Here is a 23,956-nt window from a genome sequence, read left to right as displayed (position 1 = left end):
TCAAATGATAGAATAATGACATGTTAGAGCCCCAGTAGAAAGAAAGAGGGGATTTCCATTTATTGAGCACTTACTATATGCCAGGCACTTGCTGTGGCTTTTAAACTAGAGGACTTTTAAGTTATTTAAATTCTTAACTCTAGGAAAATAAAATCTAAGGCTGGATAATAAAATCTTACATGGGATATTCTGAACATAGAATTATTATATATAGAAAGAAATATTTCAAAAAAGTCAAGGAGAATAAGAGAGGTGTAGTACCCTTAGGCTTTCTGATGATAACCCACAGATCATGGACTAGACCAAAATTCAGTGGGAAGCTGGAAAGTAAGAATAGGAACTTAAATTCATGAGGAAGGTTTTAAGTAGCTCTTTTCCTCTGAAAAAGCTGATGTTTTAGTGAAGTAAGAAGAACCTCTAAAAACAGCATCGAGACTATCATTAATTAGAATCAGAGTCTTTGGAGAGAGAGAGAAACTATTATGTCTCTCTTCCCTGGGGCCTGGGCTGGGATGATTCCCTATAGGGTTATTTCCAGTTCTGCGTGAGTTAATGATTCCATCATAATCAACCTCGGCCAAAGATAGTACAACATAAAGAAAAAACAAAAGAAAATTGTTGGGATTACACATAAACTCTCTTTGGACATATGCCGGCTTACAAAGCTAATGAGCTCCCCATTCAGACTCTCCAGTGGCAGCCTATTGTAATAGCCCTAAACATTCTGAGAAAACTGCTGTCGAAGTTGGGGAGAGGGTGGCTATTATGGCTGAATGCTGAAGAATGCAGTTTGATGAGGGAGGAAGGTCTTCCCCTGTCAGCTGCCTTTCACTAATAGAAAAATGCAAAGCCCAGGAAGGTGAGCCAGATGTTGGCAAGGCCCATTTTGGCTTCTACAAAGTCATAAAGGGGATGGAGAGGGAAGAGGAAGAAAGGAGCTGTGCGTGCATGAGCACACGCAGCTCATCCTAGCACAGGAGAACTGAGGTCTCCCTTGAGGCTTCAATAGGATACTTGCGGAATAATTCAACTGCATTCAAGGAAGGGCAGTAAACATACAAAACTCATTACACACACCAAATAGAAATAACACCAAAAAAAGAGATGAATCTGTTGATTACTAATCCCATTTTTTGTAAAGGGAAGGGAGAGATATTTTAAATATATCAAATATTATTATTCTCTCTGGATATAGCAAAACAGGGTAATATAGTTCAAGGTTTTTCACAATTTTTTTATTATACTTTAAGTTCTAGGGTACATGTGCGCAACGTGCAGGTTTATTACATATGTATACGTGTGCCATGTTGGTGTGCTGCACCCATTAACTCATCATTTACATTAGGTATTTTTCCTAATGCTATCCCTCCCCACTCCCCAAACCCCACAACAGGCCCTGGTGTGTGATGTTCCCCTTCCTGTGTGCAAGTGTTCTCATTGTTCAATTCCTACCTATGAGTGAGAACATGCGGTGTTTGGTTTTTTGTCCTTGTGATAGTTTGCTGAAAATGATGGATTCCAGCTTCATCCATGTCCCTAGAAAGGACATGAACTCATCATTTTTTATTGCTGCATAGTATTCCATGGTGTATATGTTCCACATTTTCTTAATCCAGTCTGTCATTGATAGACATTTGGGTCGGTTCGAAGTCTTTGCTATTGTGAATAGTGCCACAATAAACATACGTGTGCATGTGTCTTTATAGCAGCATGATTTATAATCCTTTGGGTATACACCCAGTAGTGGAATGGCTGGGTCAAATGGTATGTCTAGTTCTAGATCCTTGAGGAATCGCCACACTGTCTTCCACAATGGTTGAACTAGTTTACAGTCCCACCAACAGTGTAAAAGTATTCCTATTTCTCCACATCCTCTCCAGCACCTGTTGTTTCCTGACTTTTTAATGATCGCCATTCTAACTGGTGTGAGATGATATCTCATTGTGGTTTTTCACAATTTTTAAAAATATCTTAAGCCATTTATCTGTGAAAACTTGTCTGGAAGTTGAAATCATAAGACACATTACAATAGTACAAAGATAAGGCGAAGACTTATAGTTGGTCTCTTCTCCCCAGTTCTTGGCCCCTAGAGTTGCCCTGGACATACCCCTCCTTGAGACTCAAAGTATCCCAGAAATCCAACTTGGACATCTCTTGGACTGGCTTAGCCATATAGTATCCAAGAAATGGTAGACAATGCTGCTCAAACGTTCTTTGCCTGTTTCTTCATCGATAAAATGGCAATAATGGAAATCTACCAGGACTGTAGGAAAAGAGTTAAGCAGTTCAGTACCTGGCACCCAGAAAGCTCCCAACCAATGTTACGTTACTTTTTAACCACTCAACTCAGCATAGATTTTGCATTCTTTGAAAATATTTCTTAGTACTTCAGCACACACAAGCTATTTCTTCTTTAAATACTATTGACTTTTAGTCAGTGAAACACTTTACAATTTGGTCATCTGCAATTATTATTATTAACAAAAATAATGGTAGCAGCTACTGGTTCATTAATCATGCACTGTATATACATAAAACATCCCATAAAAATAGTTATTTTTCCCAGTGTAGAGATACAGAAAAAAAAAAAAGAAGTTGCGAGGTTAAGTAAGGTATTTCCTAATTAGCTCAACTATGTGCTGTCCCCTTGGTGGGGAATGGGACAGGGTCATGGCCCAATTACAATACATGGTGGCAAGGTTGATATGATCCAAGATTGATAGGAGTCTACTGTGGTCTAGACTTGCTATCCAGTGAGATCCCATGCAATGAATGAGATGATAGTCAGGAGCACAAGCAGGGAGTGACAACAGAGCATCATCAGTGACATTGTTAAGACCCTTGGACACTCACACTTTCCCAACGAGAGTTCTGCATCTGAACCACAGATGCCAAACATGATTTCAGTAGTGATTTTCTAAGTTCTTTCAAGGAGAACTCATAAGCAGATGCATGGGAGAGAAGTTAATTTGTTACATATAGGGGTTCTTTGAGGCATTAAGAGTTAATTCTTTTACAGAACCCTGGTAGATAAAAACTGAAACTGACAATATTTTCTATGCTATAGGATCAGAAAAAGGGCAAAGAAGGCAGCAAATCTAATGCTGCATGATCAGAAAGTGAGTAGAGACGTCAGAGATTCCGAATCTGTAGAATCAGAAAAAGGTTAAACATACTTCGGCACTTAGGGTAAACCAGCACTCTTCAAGAATTATCTTTGCACTATTTAATCTAGTAGATTATGAACTCACCTTAAACACTCTAACCTAAAAGCATGTGTTTGCTTTTGCACACTTAAAATATGCAGTGTAGATTATTCACTTCCCTAAACACTCTAACCTAAAGCATGTTTGCTTTTGCACATTTACAGTGTGCAAGAATGTGCCTGCTTTTGTATGTGTGGACACAAGAAGCTTCCAATGTCTATAATGATCTTAGGACCCGTCGAAAGGCACTAGTGGTGGGATGAGATTAGTGGTGTGAGCAAGACTCTTGGGCCATGAATTCTCCCAGATAATCATTAACCTTTAGGCAATAGCCCTTACTAGTTCTGAGTTTCCATCTGCTTGGACAATTCTATGATGACCCTACATTGTGAAGAAAATAATATGTTTAATCAGTATTGCAATGTGCACACTGGCAGCCAGCATGTAAGCCTGTGGTTCTTTGAGCTAGGACTCCAGAAGAGTCTTATAGTAATGTTGCTTATAAAGTGACTTGATGATTTACTGTTGTTTCTGGCCCTAAAAACTATTTACTTCTTGTGTTAAGTAAGAAATCAGCATGGGGCTTTAGAAAGAGATGTGTTGTAAGAGAGAAGAGATCTGGCCTCTTTCCATCCTAGACAGATACCTGTGAGATGCCATGCACATAATATTTATTTAATAAATGTGTATTTAATTGGATTGAACTTGACTGGCTGTGACTCTAAATGGCTTTATTAGTAATATATATTTGTTATTAAATTACATATTTATTTGCTTATCTGTTTGTTGTCTGTCTCTTCCCCTAGAATATATACTCCATGAGTTTAAGGTCCTTGACAGTTTTACTTACTACAGTATTCCCAATGCTTAGAATGATTCCCGGCCCCTAGTAGGTGATCAATACATATTTGTTAGATGAATGAACACCTTTCACTGAGATTTCTGAAATATGCCAGGCACCATGCTAAGCAATTTGATATATATTATGCCATTTGATCAAGTGTGCCTCAAACTTTAATGTGCTAATGCATCTCCAGTGATCTTGTTAAATGCAGATTCTATTGAGTGGGTTGGAGGTAGAGTTAAATATTTTGCATATCTAGTAAGTTTCCAGGTGATGACAATGCTGCTGGTTCATCTACAACACTTATACTAGTAAGGATCAAATCATCTTATCACATAGGCATTATTTCCCCTTTATTTTTCAGAGAATGAAATTGAGACTTCTGGATGTTCACCAAATTATCCAAGGTCACACAGCTAATAAGTAGGAGGTTCTGATAAATAAAAGCTAACCCCACACTCATTAAGCAGTCCCTCCCCATTCTCTACTCCCTCCAGCCTCTGTCAATAACAAATCTGCTTTCTGTCTCTATTTATTCACTTACTATGAATATTTCATAGAAATGGTTGCTCATATATTATATGGTCTTTGAGTCTGGGTTTTTTCACTTAGCACAATGTTTTAATGTTCCTCTGTGTTCTAGCATGTATCAGTAATTCATTTCTTTTTACAGCTGAATAATATTCTATTGTATAGACATAATATCAGATTGTATTCCATTCATCAACTGGAACAGTTAGTCAATTTCTACATTTTGACTCTTGTGAATAGTCCTGGTATAAACATTCTTGTATATTGTTTTGTTTGTTTATTTGTTTGTTTCAAACACATGCTTTCAATTCTTTGGATTACATATGAAGGAGTAGAATTCCTGGCTTATACGGCAATTCTATGCTTAATTTCTTGAGGAAATGTCAAACTGTTTGGTTGAACCATTTTACATTCCCAACAGCAGTGTACTAGGGTTCCAGTTTTTTTTTTACATCCTTATCAATGCTCGTTATTTTCCATTTTTCAATTATAACCATCCCAGTGGGGGATGCAGTAGTATCTTTGTGATTTTGATTTGCATTTCCCTAATGTCTCATGGCTGCATCCAAGACCTTAGTCAAACCCCTGAACTTGCTTTAATGCTCAATCTCTTCATTCTCACAGTTCAGACCTGCTTCTGCCTGTATGCCTTCATTAAGAAAGCAAAGTGTGGCTGGGTCGTTGGCATCTTCTCTGTTTCTTCATCAAACATTTTGTCTCTTATTTCTGAGAAGACTCTCTCTTTCTATGTGATGCTTGGAACTCATTTTCAGCCTCTTAGCCTCTAATTACTCACCTCCAACTTGAGGCTGGGTTCTCCTCCACTCTAGACATCCAATTCAACAGGATCCAAGATCTATCCACCTCAGCTTTCTTCATCTGGTACATGGAAAACACTCTTGCATTCTTGCCTTAATCTTCTCAGAAGTGTGTGCTGAGCTCACTGCAGCAACATTCTCATTGTTTAGTTGTCAAAGCTATTGTCTAGCCCATGGTCACCCTGTATTTATCCTGGGCAGGAGTCTCACATTAGGCCATAGTGTCCATCAACCACAGGGACACACATATCAAGCTCTCTGGGTGATCCCAAGGAATCTTTCTCTCTCTAGTGATCTTAAAGGGAATTGGGCCTCACAGCAATTCTCTTTAGGTGCTCTCTATAAATACCCTCTCCTCCCAACACTTTCCCCTCCTTCTCTCCCTCTCTCCCTCTCTCCATCTCTCCCTCTCTACCTCTTTCTTTCTTTCTTTCTTTGACAGAGTATAGCTCTATCACCCAGGCTGGAGTGCACTGATGCGATCATGGCTCACTGCAAACTCCACCTCCTGGATTCAAACAATTTTCATGGCTTAGCCTCCCAAGTAGCTAGGATTACAGTTGTGTGCCACCATGCCTGGCTAATTTTTGTATTTCAAGTAGAGATAGGATTTTGCCATGTTGACCAGGCTGGTCTCGAACTCCTGGCCTCAAGTCATCTGCCCGCCACAGCCTCCCAAAGTGCTGAGATTATAGACTTAAGCCACTGTGTCCAGCCTCAACTCTTTCTTTTTGATGTCCTTCTGTTTTCATGGTCTAAGAGTTGCGAAACCTGTTACTTTACTTTTACACTGTAAATTCTTAATAAATTATACCTATGGCCATAATGAGGATTTGTTGCATATTTACCTTTGTAATATCCCATGTTATGGGCTGAATTGTGCGTCCCATGTCCCCAAATTCATATGTTGAGATCCTAACCCCCTGAACCTCAGAATGTTGCTGTATTTGGAGATAGGACCTTTAAAGAGGTGACTAAGTTAAATAAAATAAGACCATAAGGGTGGGCCTTAATCCAATCTGTCTGGTCCTTGTGAGAAAAGAAATTATTATTATAAGACTTACAAAAGGCCACTGATGATGCATGTGCAGAAAGAGAAGTTCATGCAATGAGGCAGGAAGAAGGTGGCTATTCGCAAGTCAAGAAGAGAGGTCTCAGAGGGGTTCAATTTTGCTGGCACTTAAATCTTGGACTTCCAGCCTCCAGAACTATGAAAAAACAAATTTCTGTTGTTTAAGCTACCTAATCTATGATGTTTTGTTATGGCAGCCCTAGCAAACTAACACAGCCTCTCAGTGAAAACCTATATAGGAAGTGGCCCATTCCAACATCCTGCTACATACAGGAAACTTGGTGGTCACTGATGCTATGGACTGAACATTTGTGTCCCACCAGGATTCATGCATTGAAGCCTAACCCCCAGTGTAATGGTATTTGGAGGTAGGGCCTTTGGTAAGTAATTAGGTCATGAGGGTGGATTCCTCATGAATGGGATAAATGCACTTATAAAATTAGACATGAGAGAGTTTGCTTCCTCTTTCTCTGCTCATTACCTTGTGGGGATTTCAAGGAGATGATAACCATCTGCAAATCAGGGACCAAGCCCTCACCAGACACCAGATCTTCTGGCACCTGAATTCTGGGACTTCCCAGCCTCCAGAACTGTGGGAAATAAAAGTTTGTTGTTAAGGTCACCTAGTCTATGGTATATTTGTTACAGCAGCCTGAACTGACAAGATACGGGCTGTGGAATTCCATATATTTTATTTGGGACTGGCTTTAACCCTTACTAACTAAGTGCCCTCAGGCAATTAACCTTGGCTCTTCAAAACTATTTCCACATGTATAATATGGGAATATTAATGGGAAAATTGTAGTCATCCTCCTTTATTGAGGGTTTTAAATCAATACATACCATTTATTTGCTCATGTGAATCTCATTACAACTTTGTAGGATTGTGAGGCTCAAATGAATCTATATGAAAGTGCTTTCTAAATTCTAAAGTGTTATAAAATGTTCGTTAATACAATCACAACATCTATAAAACTGTTAATGGGAGGGAGAGGAAATCAATTGCTGTGTGATTTTGTTTTGAGCATAGGGTCAGGGTGTAAACTGGTAAACACTCCCCTCTGTCTGTCAGCAACCAACAATTAATCTGTCTCAGGGTATTTTTAAACATTGGGAATCACGTATTTTCTATTCACCAGCTGGAAGACTGCCATCCAAAACAGCCAGCATCAGCTACCAGCTGAATTCATACTCGCTGTTACTAAGAACTCAATTTCTCCGCCTCTTCCTTCACTTCCACGAGTTCATGCAAAGCAGCCAACATAAAGTTCTCTGGAGCTGAGCTTAGGCATATATAGGAAACCTGAAATTTTGACTCTTATAGCCACAGGATCAAAGATCTATTATCTCTTAAGGATCTTATATGTGCTAGGAAATGTGTTAGACATGCCACATGCATTTTTTTTTTCTCACACAAGGGGTGGGTTCAGTTCTTTGGCAGGTAACAGCCCAATGACCACAACAAAGGACAGTTTAAAAGAGGATTTTATTACTTACAGTAAACAAGGAGAACACCAGAGATAGCTCCCAAAGCAGAACCTCCCAGAGCTGGAGGCTGGATCAGGCTTTATAAGCATAAGGTAATGAGGCATGATCTTGCAGTGAGGTGATGCCAGGAGGCATGATCTGACTGGATCCTGCCATGGAGTGGTGCCACAGCTCAATCCAATTGGATCCTGGATCCTGGCATGTGGATTGGGATTCTTAATTCAGCCTCCTCCTAGGTTGGAGCACTTAGGTTTCTCCTGTGGCTGCACACTTGTTTTATCTGGGCATGCTCAGGATAGGTGACCTGAGGGTCCATGGCAACTGAAAAACAACTCATTACTTTGTTACAAAAAAGTTGAACCAGATTGGTCTGGTGCAGCTACATTTTCTTATGTAAACACTTATAGCAGTCCTTTAAAGGAGCAGTTAATAACTCCATCTTAAGTTTAAGTAATTGAATTTTAGAGAGGTCAATGACTTTCCATTCACTCATTTGATGGGTTATTCATTGAGCACTTTCTCTTTGCTAAGTCCTGAGTATATGCTGGAGAATACAACATGGAACTTGCAATCTTAGTGGAAGAATACAACATAAACCAAACAAGCAAATCTATATAGAATTTGAGTTCTGCAAAGGAAATTCACAACATAGGCACTTTCTACATGGACTTTAACTCAAATCTTAGTTGGGAAGCAGATAACAAACAAATAAACACAGATTTAAGTTCCATGAGCGGCTTCACGGAAAGTGGTAAAAGTACAGATGGGTGGATGAGAAAGTATATTTAATGAGAAAACTGAAGCATAAAAAGTAGCCATGAGGGATAAAAGTAGCCATCTGTCTAAAAGAATGACATGAAGACAAAGCCCTAATGATACAACTTAAACCACTGTATCTCACCATGAAGGACCCTTGTAATTTTCTGGTATAGGGATTGATACATAATCTTTTTTACTTAAGTTAAAGTTAAGAATCTTGATATAGACCCAAGGACAGAAGAGCCAAATCATAAGACCTTTTTGTGACATCAGCTGGTATCTTGAGGAAATTCATTTCAACTTTCTGAACTTTCAAAATTGCCTTGTTAAACTTATGCTATTCTGAGGATCAGAGAAATAGTATATAAAACATACTTTTCAATGTGCTACACAAATTTAAGAGATTACTGAAAATACCAACAACTTCCTGAGGGCAAACAACTGTGATTCATGCATGTCACTCAACATGACGTGAATCCAATAGGTTAAATATCTTTTAGTAGGGTTTACCAAGTTGAATTCTTAACAACAGCTCTGGTCACAAACTCACTAACAAACTTTGGTTAGCTCAGAACTGCTTCCCAAATAAGAAATATGGCACCTAGTCTCGCATTCTCCCCTCCTACTACTATACCATCGCTGGTACAATGTCCTCATTGTTTCCCAAATTTCCAGTATTTAAAGAATCGTCCAGGGTCTTGTGGAGACTTGATAAATATCTGAGACCCAGTTTCTGACTTACTGAATCTGAAATTCAGTAAGCAGATGAAGCCAAGGAAATCTGTGTATATTTAATAGGCAGCACGGGTGACTCACTGGACCCCAAATTGATGTGCATATAAGAATTGCCTGGGGAGTTTATGAAAAAAGAAATTCCTAGTAACAGCCTTCAATAAAATATCTAATTTCGTGAGCCTGGGGAACCACCTAGAAGTTGCATTTTTAATAAGCATTCCCCAGCTGTTGACTGTGGTCTGTTGTTCAAGTGTAAAAAAAATCGTTCTTCTAGAAATGAATTTATTGCCATCTCTTGTACCCTCTGAATATCCACCTTTCCAGCCTTCCCTTCACAGCCTCCTAGCAATCTAAATTCATCTTTTGCAAGTAGTTCTAGAATTACTGCCCTCTTCTCTACTGCCCTAGGGTTTTCTAAAACATTTTGGGAGAGATACAGACATGCTGAAGTCACTCTGTCTTGTGGCTTGGATCATTATGTCACAAGATCCTTCAGGTGTCACTTCATCAGCTGGAAACCTCTGTGGTTAGCAGTGCCTCTGCTTGAGTTTTGCCTGCACCCACTGGGCTTGTCCCACCCACTCGGCCCAACAAGCTGCACTTAGCTCACACTACTGGCCCAGATCCCATGCCTGTCAAGGGAAAGCCAGACATGGAGTGGCGAGGGGTGTGAGAGCAAGTGAGCACCAGGTACAGCCACTGCATGCAGCCAGGCTTGCTGGTTGCCGTGGAGGGGTGGGCAGCTCCAGGCACCAACACAAGCACCAGTATAGGCACTGGACCCATGCTAAGCTGCGATGGCACCAGACGTACCACAAGCGGCTTCTGCTGTGGGCACCATCATCTGGATGAGGGGAATGTAGTGGTGCCCAAAAGCTCAGAGATTCCAGGAGCTGCAGAGCCCCAAAGAGGGTTTCACAGCAGGTCACAGCCTTGGCTAGGGGATTCCCAAGGTCTGCGCTCCTAGAAGGGCCACAGCTCTTCTCTCCTTCTCCTTGCCCACAGTGCAGTGAAGTTGGGATGGGGGGGGGGGTCATGTTTCAGCCTGTTTGTGTTACAACTCTTTCAGTCCCACTGCCTGGCACCAGCCCATGGCTCCTGGGCTGACCTACCTGACCCCGCTGCTGCTTCTTGTTGCATGGAGTGGCCACCTGGTGACAGTGGAGGGTGGGAGGGCTATAGTGTAATGGCTTTGGCCGGGGTTCCCAGAAAGGTCACCATTCTTCACTCCTACTCCTGCATTCTGGGGCCGTGCCAACATCCGCAGCTCGGGGAGCCAGCCAGGAACATGTTACAGCCACTTTTGCTCCCATCATTTGGTGGGTCCTGAGTTCTTGTCTTGAGTCCAGGAAGAATGAGGTTACACGGACAACTGGAGGGTGAGCAATGTGGAGAAGAGCTTTACTGGGTGACCAAACAACTCTCAGTGGAGAGGAGACCTGAAGTCTGTAGTTCGTATCTGCAGACAGGTAGTCCTGATGAGTGTCTGAGTCTGGCTGAGTCTGGGGTTTTTATGGGTTCAGAATGGAGGAAGTGCATGCTGATTAGTGCATAGGCAGGAGGAACTGTGTGCTCATTGGTCCATGGGAGAGCCCAGAAAAAGTACCACTTTATTGGCCGAAAGGCATCAAAGAAATTGTCACTCCTGGTCAGGGCAGGAACTGGCAGTCCAGCCCCCAAGCTTCAGGCCCTCCCTGGCTTGAAGGTGGAGTTTCACCTGGGACCCATCCCTTCCTGCCTAAGAACCTGTCTGCTTTCTGCCGTCAATTATTAATTAGCTATTACAGGGAAAATTAAAGATTTGAAGAAAATTTAAAAGGGAAGGAGGGAGCAAATAAAGAAACAGAATAATTGTGTGTTTTCAGTGCCAGAAATAGGTATGATTATCAAAAGGTTCTGGAGTCAGAAAAAGCAAATGTGATGTATTTCTCCTACATTTTAATGGGGAGAACAAATGTAGTGGAAGCTTATTCTATGATAGTGTAAGATATGTGTGCACCACTACAGAAATTCCTGGCTTCTTGGAGCAGAAGGAATAGATGTTTAGGTAATCCTGAGGTATTGTTTGGGGGACTTTCAATTCACACCTATTATAAGGATTGTAACTCTATTTAAGGAATAATAATTTCTCCTCTGAAGTGGAAATTGGGAAAAAAAATGAACCAAAGAAATGGGTAATTGGAAAAAAATGTTACAACATTTATCCAGGCAAACTATAATGCTTCCCCAGATCAAATGCAGCCCACATTCAACTTTTCTGAATCATTAAGTCTCCCAATTGCCTGTGTGCAACTTCCCCAACTCAGCTACAATCATCAGTGAGAGAAAACGTGCCTAAGAGCAAATGTGTAAAGTCAGCACCAGAGGGATTTTAGGGTGGAGTGGTGGGGGATGGTGGTGAGTAAAAATAAAGGCCACCTGCCTGTCCGTACTGTTCTACCAATGATTTCCTTGATTCATTCAGACTCAGGTTTTGTCACCAGAGACACCTGTGATGCCTGCTGGCATTTCCTTGCAGCCTCAACTGGATTCCCTTCCTAAAAGCTCTCCAGTTTTTCCCCTCTAATGAAACTACTTAATCCTCCCTGCTTCTTTGGGTCCTTTGAAGCATGGGAAAACAGGGACTGAGTCTAACTGTTCACTGTGATTCCTTTCTCTTTAGATCCAAATTAAAAATGGTCCTATTTGCTGCCTGCTACCGAAGGAGATAATTTAGGAGTTGTTTCCAGTACAACATAAACAACTGAAGACTGGGTGATCCACCTGAGTGATATTTTTGGAAATACATGTGTTTATATCATGCAACCCACTGGACCCCACTTTCTCCCATCCCTGATGTACTCACAATTTTTAATGGCTTGAAATGCACTTCTAATAGAAACTAAACTTACTAAAGAGCCTAGAAGGATGTGTATGATGCAGCCTCCATGACCACAGAAGCTTGCCCATTTTCCTCCATTGCTTGCCATCTCCTACTCACTCACCATTTTATCCCACTCTCTAGCCAAGGCTCTTTACCCCACTCTTTAGCCAAAGCTTAGCCAAAATTTCATTTCTTCAAGAAGCTGTTCCCAGGATCCTGCAGGCTCACTGTGGGAAGCTTATGGTCTCTTAGCTCCTGCATTTCTCCTTGATATCACTTATCACAATTATAACTAAAATAATAACAATTATGAAATTTCTTGCTTGATGATGATTATTAAATTCTCTAGTACAATGCCTACTCCATAAAGATAGGAAGGCACTTTTGTGTTGAGCATTTCCAGAGTTTGGTAGGGTGTCAGAGAGCCCATAAACATTCTATGAATGAATTTTAAATGGAGGTGAAGAGTGTTTATAAGAAAAGCCTGTGTTGGTATCACTTACGAATACACCTCAATTAGTAGCGCAGCAAAAGGCCACTCTGATCTTCAAACCCCAAGCCGAATTAGTCAGTGCTCTTAATTCCAAGGGCCTTGGACGTCCAAAAGCACTTATCCCCAATAATTTTCTGTAGATTTTTAGAAAGTATTTTTGTTCTGGGGGACTCTCAGCCTTCGGGCCCGATTTCCAGACCTTCTCTCCTATGTACCATGCTGAAATTTTAGCTCAAAGATTCACTTCTGTCCTCCACTTTATAAGTATGTAGACTTTCCTGAAACATTTCTGAATATGGGCAAGATGGCCGAAGACTTCAAGCATTGGGAGGAGGCAAAACAAGTGTTTACATCACAGCAATACAAACAACCTTCAAAGTCTCTGACCGCTGCCCCCATCACCATAGTTTCCCGCTTCCTCCACTACATATATTCTCTGTTTGTTTCTTGACTCTTCTCCCAGCCTCCCATGATATATATATAGTTTTAAATACTCATTTCTCCTTATCCATGTCCCCTACTTGATCTCAGAAATTCCAAAGGGAATACTGCCTTAGTCTTCAATAGATACGTTTTCCCTCTCTTTTAATGCCATGACATATTCCAAAAATGAATCTGACCTACTTGAAGTAGTATTTCCAGTTATTTCCTCAACAAAAATAGCTCCTTCACAAGAGGAATCTCATTCTCAGGTAGTAAGATGGTGTTTATTGATTTCATCTTACTGTTATGTCCTACTTAAAAGTTTAAATTTGTGTCATATTTTCTTCCCAAATGGCTTCTTTTATAGAAGCTTGAGTCAATTCTTCCAAGAGAAAAACAAAGTGATAATGAAATCACACAGAGCACTGAGAGCTAAGGAGACAGAAATCTAGGTTAAAATCTCTTTGAATTTGTAACCTGTGGGACTGCAAGTAAGTTATTTAAACTTTCTAATATTCCATTGCACTATCTGTAAAATGAGAATAATAATGGTTTGGGATTTTTTTCAGTTACATGGAATAATAAATCATTTCATTGCTTAAGCCTATGTAAAATGCTTTTTTCTTTGCTTACCATCCAAAGCTTGATAAATAATCCACTTTTATTAGTTCATATGTTCATATACAGTTTTCTCTATTTCAGCAGAAGCTCAGTTTGCATCTATATTTCTATGTTTGCTAGGATACCACAGCTTGGATTTGAATACTCAGTAAAAATAATGATGAAATTAATAATAAGGAAATTATTACTTTTGAAATATTCATAAATACTATTCAAGCAATTTTTATTTTATAATCATATTTCACTTGTATCATTTAAAAATAAAATTGTAATCACATACATGTATTCATATGCATATATATATAACTTGTTTCCTCATTGCCTAGCTAACATCCTTTCCATTACACCATTCCAATTTCATGGAGATTTTCCTCTTGCTAAGCCAGTCTCCTACTACACAGCAGCCTGGTGAGGAGTGGTGTTGACCTTAAACCCTAACCTGGCACAAAATATATGGCATTCCCCTGACCATAATGTTGATTCATAAGGGTTTAGTTAGCAATAACATAGGATCTTTTGTTTGATAGTGGTGGAAACCTACCCAGTCTGTTACCTTTTTATGGATAAGGGGCAACAAAGCCTTAATTGATAATATATTGCTATCTTGCAGCCATGAGGAAGACCCGTCTGAAATGGGGCTGACATTGAGAAGAAGGCCGAGTTAAGAGAACCACAGAGAAACGGAGGTTAAATCTTTGAACAAACTTTACCTGAGCCCATGTAATTTTGAGTTTTCCAGTTTTGTGAAGTAAGCAATTCTTCTTTATCATTGAAGCAAGTCACAAGTAATTATAATTAACAACCAACCAAAGACAAGCTAAATAAGACATTCACATTACCTGTGTGATCGTATATTTCTATTCAATTTTACTGTTTTATGTTTCCATATTTGCAAAATATTACTATTTTTATTATCTGGTAAGACTAGACTGCCCTCATTGATCTTGACTTATTGAATATTGGCCCTTTCACCTACTTACATTTCCAAATGAATATGAAATCATTTAATTAATTTTCAAAGATAAGAAGATTTGGGTTTTGGCTTGAATTAAATTAAATCTAAAAATCATGGTTAATAGAAAATTTTCCAATATTTTTTCTTCCCATTCAGGAACCTAGTGTATCCAACCATCTCATCAAATCTTCTTTTAAATTCTCCCTAATATGATTTTATAGATTTATTTATGACTACATATTGCCTATTCAATTTATGCCTCACTATTTCACATTTTATTGTTATTATGAAAGGATTATGAAGTATGTTTTCCAAATGATAATTGTTATTATGTTAATATTCTTCTTGGCAGTTCAGAGTCATTTTCAGAATCACGAAGGCTTGGAAGCAGACCACTTGGATCTAATCATATATCAGCCACTATCTTTATGCCCTTGAGCAATTTATTGCCCCTGCGTCTCAGAACTCCCATCTGTAAAATGGGACATACCTCTTAGGGATATTATGAATATTAAATGAGTTAGTACTTTAAAAAACTTAGGATAGTACCTGACACCTAGCAAGTTCTCTATAAATCTTAACTATTATTAATTTTGCTATCATTCATCTAGTTTCAGTTATCTACTCTATTACTTTTAAAGGTAAACCTTAGATTGATATTTGCAAACTTCTCACACACTTATTCTCCAACATACCTATTATCCTCCTAAACTTTGTTTTGTTAATGTATTTGGGAGAATGTATAAAATTTGAAATGACAATAATAATCTTATTGACATGGTGATTTATTTGTGAGTTTAAAAATAATTTCTATGACTTTCTTCATTGGAATCATATTCATCAAATTTGGTTTTAGATTGGCCGTCTTTACAATTTTAGTGTGGATTCGCTCCCACACACTTCCTTCTTTCATTTCTGCTTTCCTTCTTCCTTGCTTCCCAAGCAGTACATAAATATGTATTTTCCTCCGAAAAATTCAAACAATAACAAAAGATAATAAAAGTCAAAACTTTCCCTTCAATGCTGACTTCACATTCTTGTCTTCCAGAAAATTTTTCTGGTTACAATCCAGAATGTACCTTTTAAGTCTTCCACTGTATATTTATTTACATATATATGTGTGTGTATATACATGTACATTAATATAATTTGGAGGGTTTGCTTTTCCTGAAAATTACTTGTTCTGACCTTTGATTTTTGTACAAACTGATTTATAGATTATTTTTAAGTGCTGCATAATATTCCGTGGTAGCTATATAGTAATTAGTACCAGTAAGCTATATCTTTTTTTAATCATCTCCACTTTACACTACTACAAGCAGTGTTATAGTGAACCCTTTTGTATGTATCCTTTGTTTGCTTACATGAGTGACTCATGGAGGAAAGAATCTAAAGGTTTAACTGATGGGGCCATGGATATATTCATTTTTATTTGACAAATGCTTATAAATTGCTTTCTAAAAATTTTGTAAACATTTTTATTCCTAGTTATTTAATTTTTAATTGACAAAAATTGTATATATTTCTTGTTTATAACTTATTGCTTTGAAATATGTATAAATTGTGTTATATTCCTGTTACTAAGGTCATTGATTAAGAAGAAAGTGCTGTTTGATTTTCTTTATTAATTGCCTTGGGCATACAATTGTTCATGCTTGTGCATCTTCTCCTACTCCTTATTACCGTGGTTTAATATATTAGTGTGTTCTCTTAAACTGAATCGTTAGTATATTCCTATTCAAAAATATTACACATATTGGAAGATAGAAAATTAATTACTAGAGTGTGGTAAAAAGTAAATATTAATAAAATATTAATTATTAATGAAAACAATAAATAAGAATGCTTTAATTCCAGCTAAAATTAGTATTGTTTGAAAAACATAATATTATATGACATCATGTTATTTTAATTAGTTCTAGAAATGTGAAAAAAAGGCAAAAGTGTAACTTATCTTAAAAAGTTATAAATAAGTATATGTCATCATTACATTCATATGATGTTAACAATGTTTACTATAAATTCTAAGATAGTGACAGATAATTTCCAAATCAGGTGTTTACTTTACAAATCAGTCTAGAATATAAAATAAACAAAAATCTATACAGCCAAAAACATTTGCAATATAGACAAAAAGCAAGTACATTTTTAGCTTAATGAAAAGGACAATAGCTGACATATTGTTATAGTATTCTCCAACGATATCCTATGTTCACTCATCAAATATATGACTATGATTGGTTTGAATAGACAGTTCAATAAATCATTTATTACCAGGAACTTGATTAATCCAAATGAGTCACAGAAATGATAGCAATAAACATATAGGCAAATAAACCCTTACAAAATGTAAGCAAGAGTGTTGAAAATATAGACTCAGAATTGAAAAATTGTGGCATAAAGATGGCCATTGTACTATGACAACAGGAAAACTTAGGTCATGTACTACTGGCAATCTTAAAAGGATGAAATAAAGCATCATAATGTATAAGCAAAAACTTCTTAACATATAAGGAGAATAATAGAAACATAATTAGAGTTGTCAGATTTAATTCATCACTATTACTGTTTGACAGCTACAGTAGGAAATAAAAACACTGAGATACGTTATTTTTTATTACAATACCCAGAAGAGACTGTTTTTCAGCTTAAACAGATTTTTGCCTCAGTCCAGGTATTTTCATAACTCATTGCTTTACTGATTCTGGATATCATGTCTAAAAAGTTGATGTAGCTACTGTCACAGCCTGTGTTACTAAGGAAAGTATGTCAATTCCTTCAGGAGTGCTAGTAAGAGAAAACAGCTGAAAACTACAGAGGTAGTTTGTTTGTTCTTAAAATGTGACAAAAAATATATCTAGTGATGTATTCCTTTATAGAGAACACATATTTCTTTTCTATAAATATAGCTTATATTAAGACAATGGAAAATTTACTAACAAAAGTGCAGAAAGGAAAATTCATATACTTCAGACTGTAAGCATAATTCTTCAAAACTAGAAGTTAATAACATAGGCCAGGCACGGTGGCTCACACGTGTAATCCCATCACTTTGGGAGGCCAAAGCGGGCAGATCATGAGGTCAGGATCTCAAGACCAGCCTGACCAATGTAATGAAACCCCGTCTCTACTGAAAACACAAAAATTAGCTGGGCATAGTGGTGTGCACCTGTAATCCCAGCTACTCAGGAGGCTGAGGCAGGAGAATCGCTTGAACCTGGGAGGCAGAGGTTGCAGTGAACCAAGATGGCACCACTGCACTCCAGCCTGGGTGACAGAGCAAGACTCCATCTCAAAAACCACCAAAAAAAAAAATAATAAGAAGAAGAAGTTAATAATATAAAACCCAAACACAGAAGACAAATAATTAAAAGCAATTTTGATAAATGAACCTCAAACTAATGGGCCAAAGATGAAATGAGAACAATGGATAAAATATTTTAAATATAATATAAAGAGTGATTTAAAGTGTTTCTTACAGGTTCATAATTTTATTAAAAATAAATTTAATACAAAAAGAAAGTTTGTTTTTCACCTTAAATATATAAAATTAAAAAGACATTCCATATTTTTAAATGAAGGCTTTTTATTAAATATGATAAAAATATATTAAAAAGTACTTTACTAAATATGTCAAGGAGTCAGGGTATCCAAACCTTATAGCTAAACAAATGAGAGCACGCTAAAGATTATTTTATTTAGGCAAACATGTGACTGTCCTTTACTGGTCTAAATCTAGCATTTCAAATTTTGGGATAATTTAATATTTAAAAATATCATAGACATATATTGACTCAAGCAAGGCTGAGAACCAGTTAAATATAACAAGAAAAGATCGTTGGGCAAATTGCACAGTTCCAATCCTAGTTCTGATTCTTTGATCATTTTGGCCAACATTTCACACTTTGCTTGAGTTGTATCACACTGACTTTTGTGAACCTCCCTTTTATCTTCTGTAATGGAGAGAGTGGCAAAAGAAGAACCTAAGTCTTTTACTACGTCACATACATTGTCATTTTCAGATCACAAAAACATTGTGGAAAAATGGTCTGAGAAACATATGCTTAAAAAGATGTAGATTGAATACATGAATTTTTTTCTCTATTCTCTTTACACCTCATGATAAAGAATTTTTTAAAAAGTAATAAATCTCCAAAGAAAGCAAATTTTTGGTAGCCATAATGCTGGATGAGCAGTAATAGACTTTTAAAAAAACACCCTTCACAATAACAAAGTCACAGAATCAACCTGTGTCTATTACCCGCTGACTCTGATAAAGAAAACATGGTGTATGTACACACACACACAAACACACACACACACCGTGGAATACAATTCAGTCACAAAAAATGAAATCATGTATTTTGCAGCAATATGGATGGAGCTGGAAGCCATTATCCTAAATGAACTGAGAAACAAAGTCAAATAACCACATGTTGTCACTTGTAAGAACTAAACAATGGGCATACCTGGACACACAAAAGGGAATAATAGGCACTGGAGACTCCAAAAGGTGGGAAGATGAGGTGGGGGGTGAGGGTTGAAAAATTACCTATAAGGCACAATGTTCACTATTTGGTTGACAGGCACACTAAAAGCCGAGAATTTACTACCATGCAACATATCTACATAGCAAAACAACACTTGTACTCCATAATTCTATTTAAAAAAGAAAGAAGTAAAATAATTATTTTTAAAAAACAGAGAAAGCTAAAATCTAAGTTTTACAAAAGCTTGTGGCAACAGGGATCAAGTAGATCAGTGTTGTGGAACTAGGAAAAAGCTCAGAAAAAGTTTGGGCTAAAATGATGTAGGTTGGATGAAAGTACGAATTAAAAATAGTTCCCAAACTCTCCCACTCACGTCATATAGCCAGGAAACTACCACCCACGGCCGCCTCTGTAGATGGAAAGTAAGTTTACTTGTTAAACAGAAGGAGAAATGCATGAGATTCAGTGTCACCTGATACAGGAGAGAGCTGAGGTGAAAAGGAACTGGATTAAATGGAAATCTACATAATGAAGAATGAAACACTAGCTCTTTTTCTCCAACTCAGCTCGGAATAGTTAGTGGTCAGGTATACTGCCCACACTGGAGACCAGAGAATTCCTGTGGAGAGAAACGGATCCAATTCAGAGGTGAAGATGTTGTGCTAATCTTCCAGTCTCTAATAATCGCCCTGCGATAGCACACTAGTAGACAAGTCTCATCAGGAACAGATAGGTTATGTAATGCCTCATCTATATATGAATAATAGCTAGGGACCATGAGAAATTTAAGAATAACTTCTATCCTGAAGGAGACAAACACAATTAAACAAACAAAAGAAATTGGTGGAAACAGAATATCTGAAGCAAAATGAAATACCAACTAAAATCAACATCATGGGATACATAAGAAAAAAATATTACAGCTACAAAAAGATGAAAATCAGAAAAACAATAGAAAGCTCTCAGAAATCAAATCAATAGCAAAAAATATTAAAAAGGTCAAATATCAGAATTTGAAGATAATTTTGAGAAAATCTAAAAGTGGCACAATAAAACAAAAAACAAATAAATGAGAAACAAAACAGAAGAAAGTCAGAAGCTCCACATAATAGGACCCAAATCTGACTGCGAGAGGTCAGAAACAGAAAGAAAAAATGGAGGGTACAAAATGATCAAAGATATAATTCAAAACATTGTCCAGAAGTAAAGGATATGCCTATCCAGATTGAAAGAGCCAGCCAAGCACTCAGCACAACAAATTGTAAAGCTCCACACCCAAGCACATCAGCATAAAACTTCAGAATTCCAAGTATAATGATATTATCTTTTTTGTTTCTTTGTTTGTTTTATATAAGGAGTTCTGGATTTTTTCCCCAGCTTTATGGAGATATGATTGACAAATAAAAATTGTATATATTTAGGGTGTACAACATGGTGTTTCGATATACATATATATATATATACATACAGATATATGTGTACACACATTCTGAAATGATTATCACAACCAAGCTAGTTAACATATCTACCACCTCACATAGTTACCATGGATTTGTATACATAGTAGAAACGTAGTGAGAACACTTAAGGTCTGCACTCCTAGCAAATTCCGAGTATGCAATGCCTTGTTCTTAATTACACTCACCATGCTGTACAGTAGGTTTCCAGTACTTACTCATTTTATCACTGAAGGTTTTATTAATATCTTTTACTAATATCTTCACTTTTTCCCCACCTTGTAGCCTCTGATAACCACCATTCTACTGTGTTACTATGAGTTTGACTTTTTTTTTTTAAAGATTCAACATAGAAGTGAGGTTATGCAGTACTTGGCTTTCTGTGTCTGGCTTATTTCTCTTGGTATAATGTCTTCAGGGTTTTTGCATGTTTCAAATAACAGCATTTCCCCCCCTTTTTAAAGCTAAAATAATATTTTTGTCAGGTATGCTTCAGAATTACTTGGAGCACCCTTTTAGCGAAAGTTACTGGAAAATATTCCCCATTAGAAAATGGACTAAATAAAACCAGGGGAAAAATATGGGATCCAGGGGACAGAAGATGTAACGGAGAAGAGTTAGGAAGGGAATTTCTTGAATTATAGTGAAGGACAATCCAGCAATAGCAGGTGTGTACAGCAATAACCAAACCAGATTTGGGCAAAAGCATAGAGGGTTCCAAGAAGGAAATTCTAAGAAAAAATGGGACTCCTATATAACCAGATTCATAGCTCAATCTGGACATAAAAGGGATAATTATTGATATACAGAAATCTAAATAACAGAGTGAAATACAACGTTTTATTTTTTTGAGACAGAGTTTCTGTCCTGTCACCCAGGCTGGAGTGTAATGGTGTGATCTCAGCTCACTGCAGCCTCCATCTCCAGGTTTCAAGCGATTCTCCTGCCTCAGCCTCCCAGGTAGCTGGGATTACAGACATGTGCCACCACGCCCAGCTAATTTTGTATTTTTAGTAGAGACGGGTTTCACTGTGCTGGCCAGGCTGGTCTCAAACTCCTAACCTCAAGTGATCCACCTTCCTCGGCCTCCCAAAGTGCTGGGATTACAGGCGTGAGCCACCACGCCCAGCCTAATTATTAAGTAGCTTAAACTAAACATTTATGAGGAACGGGGAAGACTACTTCAGTTCACCATGTCATTCGTCTATGCAAAACATTTACACAGTTATATTAGTATCATAACTGAATACAGATTGCACCAGAATTTACAATATTAATTTACTATGAAAGCAGGGTTGTATGCACGTAAAATATATGAGGAACAAGAATAACAGATAAATTGCCAACTTTTATAGATATAAGACAATAGAAACATAAATGGTATCTAATCAAGAAATAGCACATATTATTTAGAATATGAAAAAGTTGAAAGTGATGGAAAACTGGCTTGAATTAAGGGAGAAGTGAGGTTTTTGAAAGTACACATGAATCTAACATCCATAAAAATGATAAGGAAACATGCAAAAAGTATATAGGACAGAAAATACTGTCCTCAAGAACTAGATTTGTATCTGAGCTTCTCTGAGGTCAAGGGATAAAGGGAAACAAGACAGGTAAAGAAAAACACACAACGTGTTGGGGGGATTTTCTAGGGTTTTAAGCACAGATCAAGAATATGTGTGTCTGTGTTTAGGAAAAAAATAATACATTTTAAATTACTTAAAAATTAGAAACACATTGGTAACCAAATAAAAATTTATTACAAGTGATGTGCTGTTCAAATCTGTCTTGAAATATACAAATTTTTGTCAAAGAAAACATTCTGATAAGTATCCATGGAAGATGCTGTACTGTAGAACACAGAGCTGCAGGCATAAAGAGTGAAATCAGCATGAGATTCAGATTGACAAGATTCCTGACCCCTGAAATTGTATGCAAAATTATGTGTATGAATGTCTGCATCTGTGCATGTGTGAGTGGAAGAAAAAAGAAGCAATGGGAGAGAGAGAGAGGCTCAAATGTCCTAAAGGTCTTATGAAATTTCAAGTGTTAAACCTCTTTTATTCTCTTTTCTTCACCACCTCCTTTTCCAATTGAGTCAGAGAGGCAATTCCATTGGAAAGTAAGACACTGTAGCTCCATTAATATAGGGGATAAGGATGAGAGAAGTCTCTTTGCTTCTCACCTGATAAATGTTTTGGGGTCCTCAAATGTGCCACAAACATTCTTGATTTTAATAATTTGTTATAATTTTTTAAATTTTATTTTATTGTAAGAACATGTAACATGAGATCTACACTCTTAAAATTTAATGTGGAGTATGATACATTATTGTTTACTATAATTCATGTTAAACAGCAGTGTATTCAAAGAAATGTTATTTCCTCCACCTAGGACACCCATCACTCTCTTCCTTAGCCCTTTCTGCTTTGTTTGGCTGAGTCTGAACTCTTCCAGTATCATGGTTGCTATCACTCCCTAAGCAGTTCTTTTCCACAAGGGGATACACTTTCCTCATTAAGCTTTTCCAATGCATCTTCAATTTCCTTTGCTTGCATACTTTATCACATATATAAATAATTATTTTCTGTGTCAATTTGCTAAAAAATTGAAAACTTCTCCATGAGGGGAAGAAATGTGTGTGCTATGCTTAAGGCTGTATCTCAAGTATACTAATACTAATTGACTATGTCAAAAGAGGAAAAAACATGTTCCTAGTGCATTGCTTTCTTGCACAAACATAAATTATCTATTTTGAATAATACAAAGGAACAATGTTCCACTCTATACAAAGATGTATAGTGATCACTAACCCCTAAACTTTCATTTTTTTAATTTATTAATTCAGAGTCAATAATACATAAAGATTTATTGAGGCCAGCCACAGTGGTTCATGCCTGTAATTCCAGCACATTGGGAGGCCGAGGTGGGTGGTTGGCTTGAGCCTAGCAATTTGAGATCAGCCTGGACAACATGGCGAAACCCTGTTTCTACAAAAAATACAAAAATTAGCTGGGTGTGGTGGCACATACCTGTAGTCCCAGGTACTTGGGAGACTGAGACAGGAAAATTGTTTGAGCCCGGGAGGCAGAAGTTGCAGTAAGCCGAGATCAAGCCACTGCACTCCAGCCTGGGCAACAGTCTTAAGATAAATAAATAAATAAAGGATTTATTGAGCACAATAGAACATAAAACACTTAT

This window comes from Pongo abelii, chromosome 13 (genome assembly GCF_028885655.2).
Source record: "Pongo abelii isolate AG06213 chromosome 13, NHGRI_mPonAbe1-v2.0_pri, whole genome shotgun sequence".
NCBI lineage: Eukaryota > Metazoa > Chordata > Mammalia > Primates > Hominidae > Pongo > Pongo abelii.
This window is presented reverse-complemented; position numbering follows the sequence as displayed.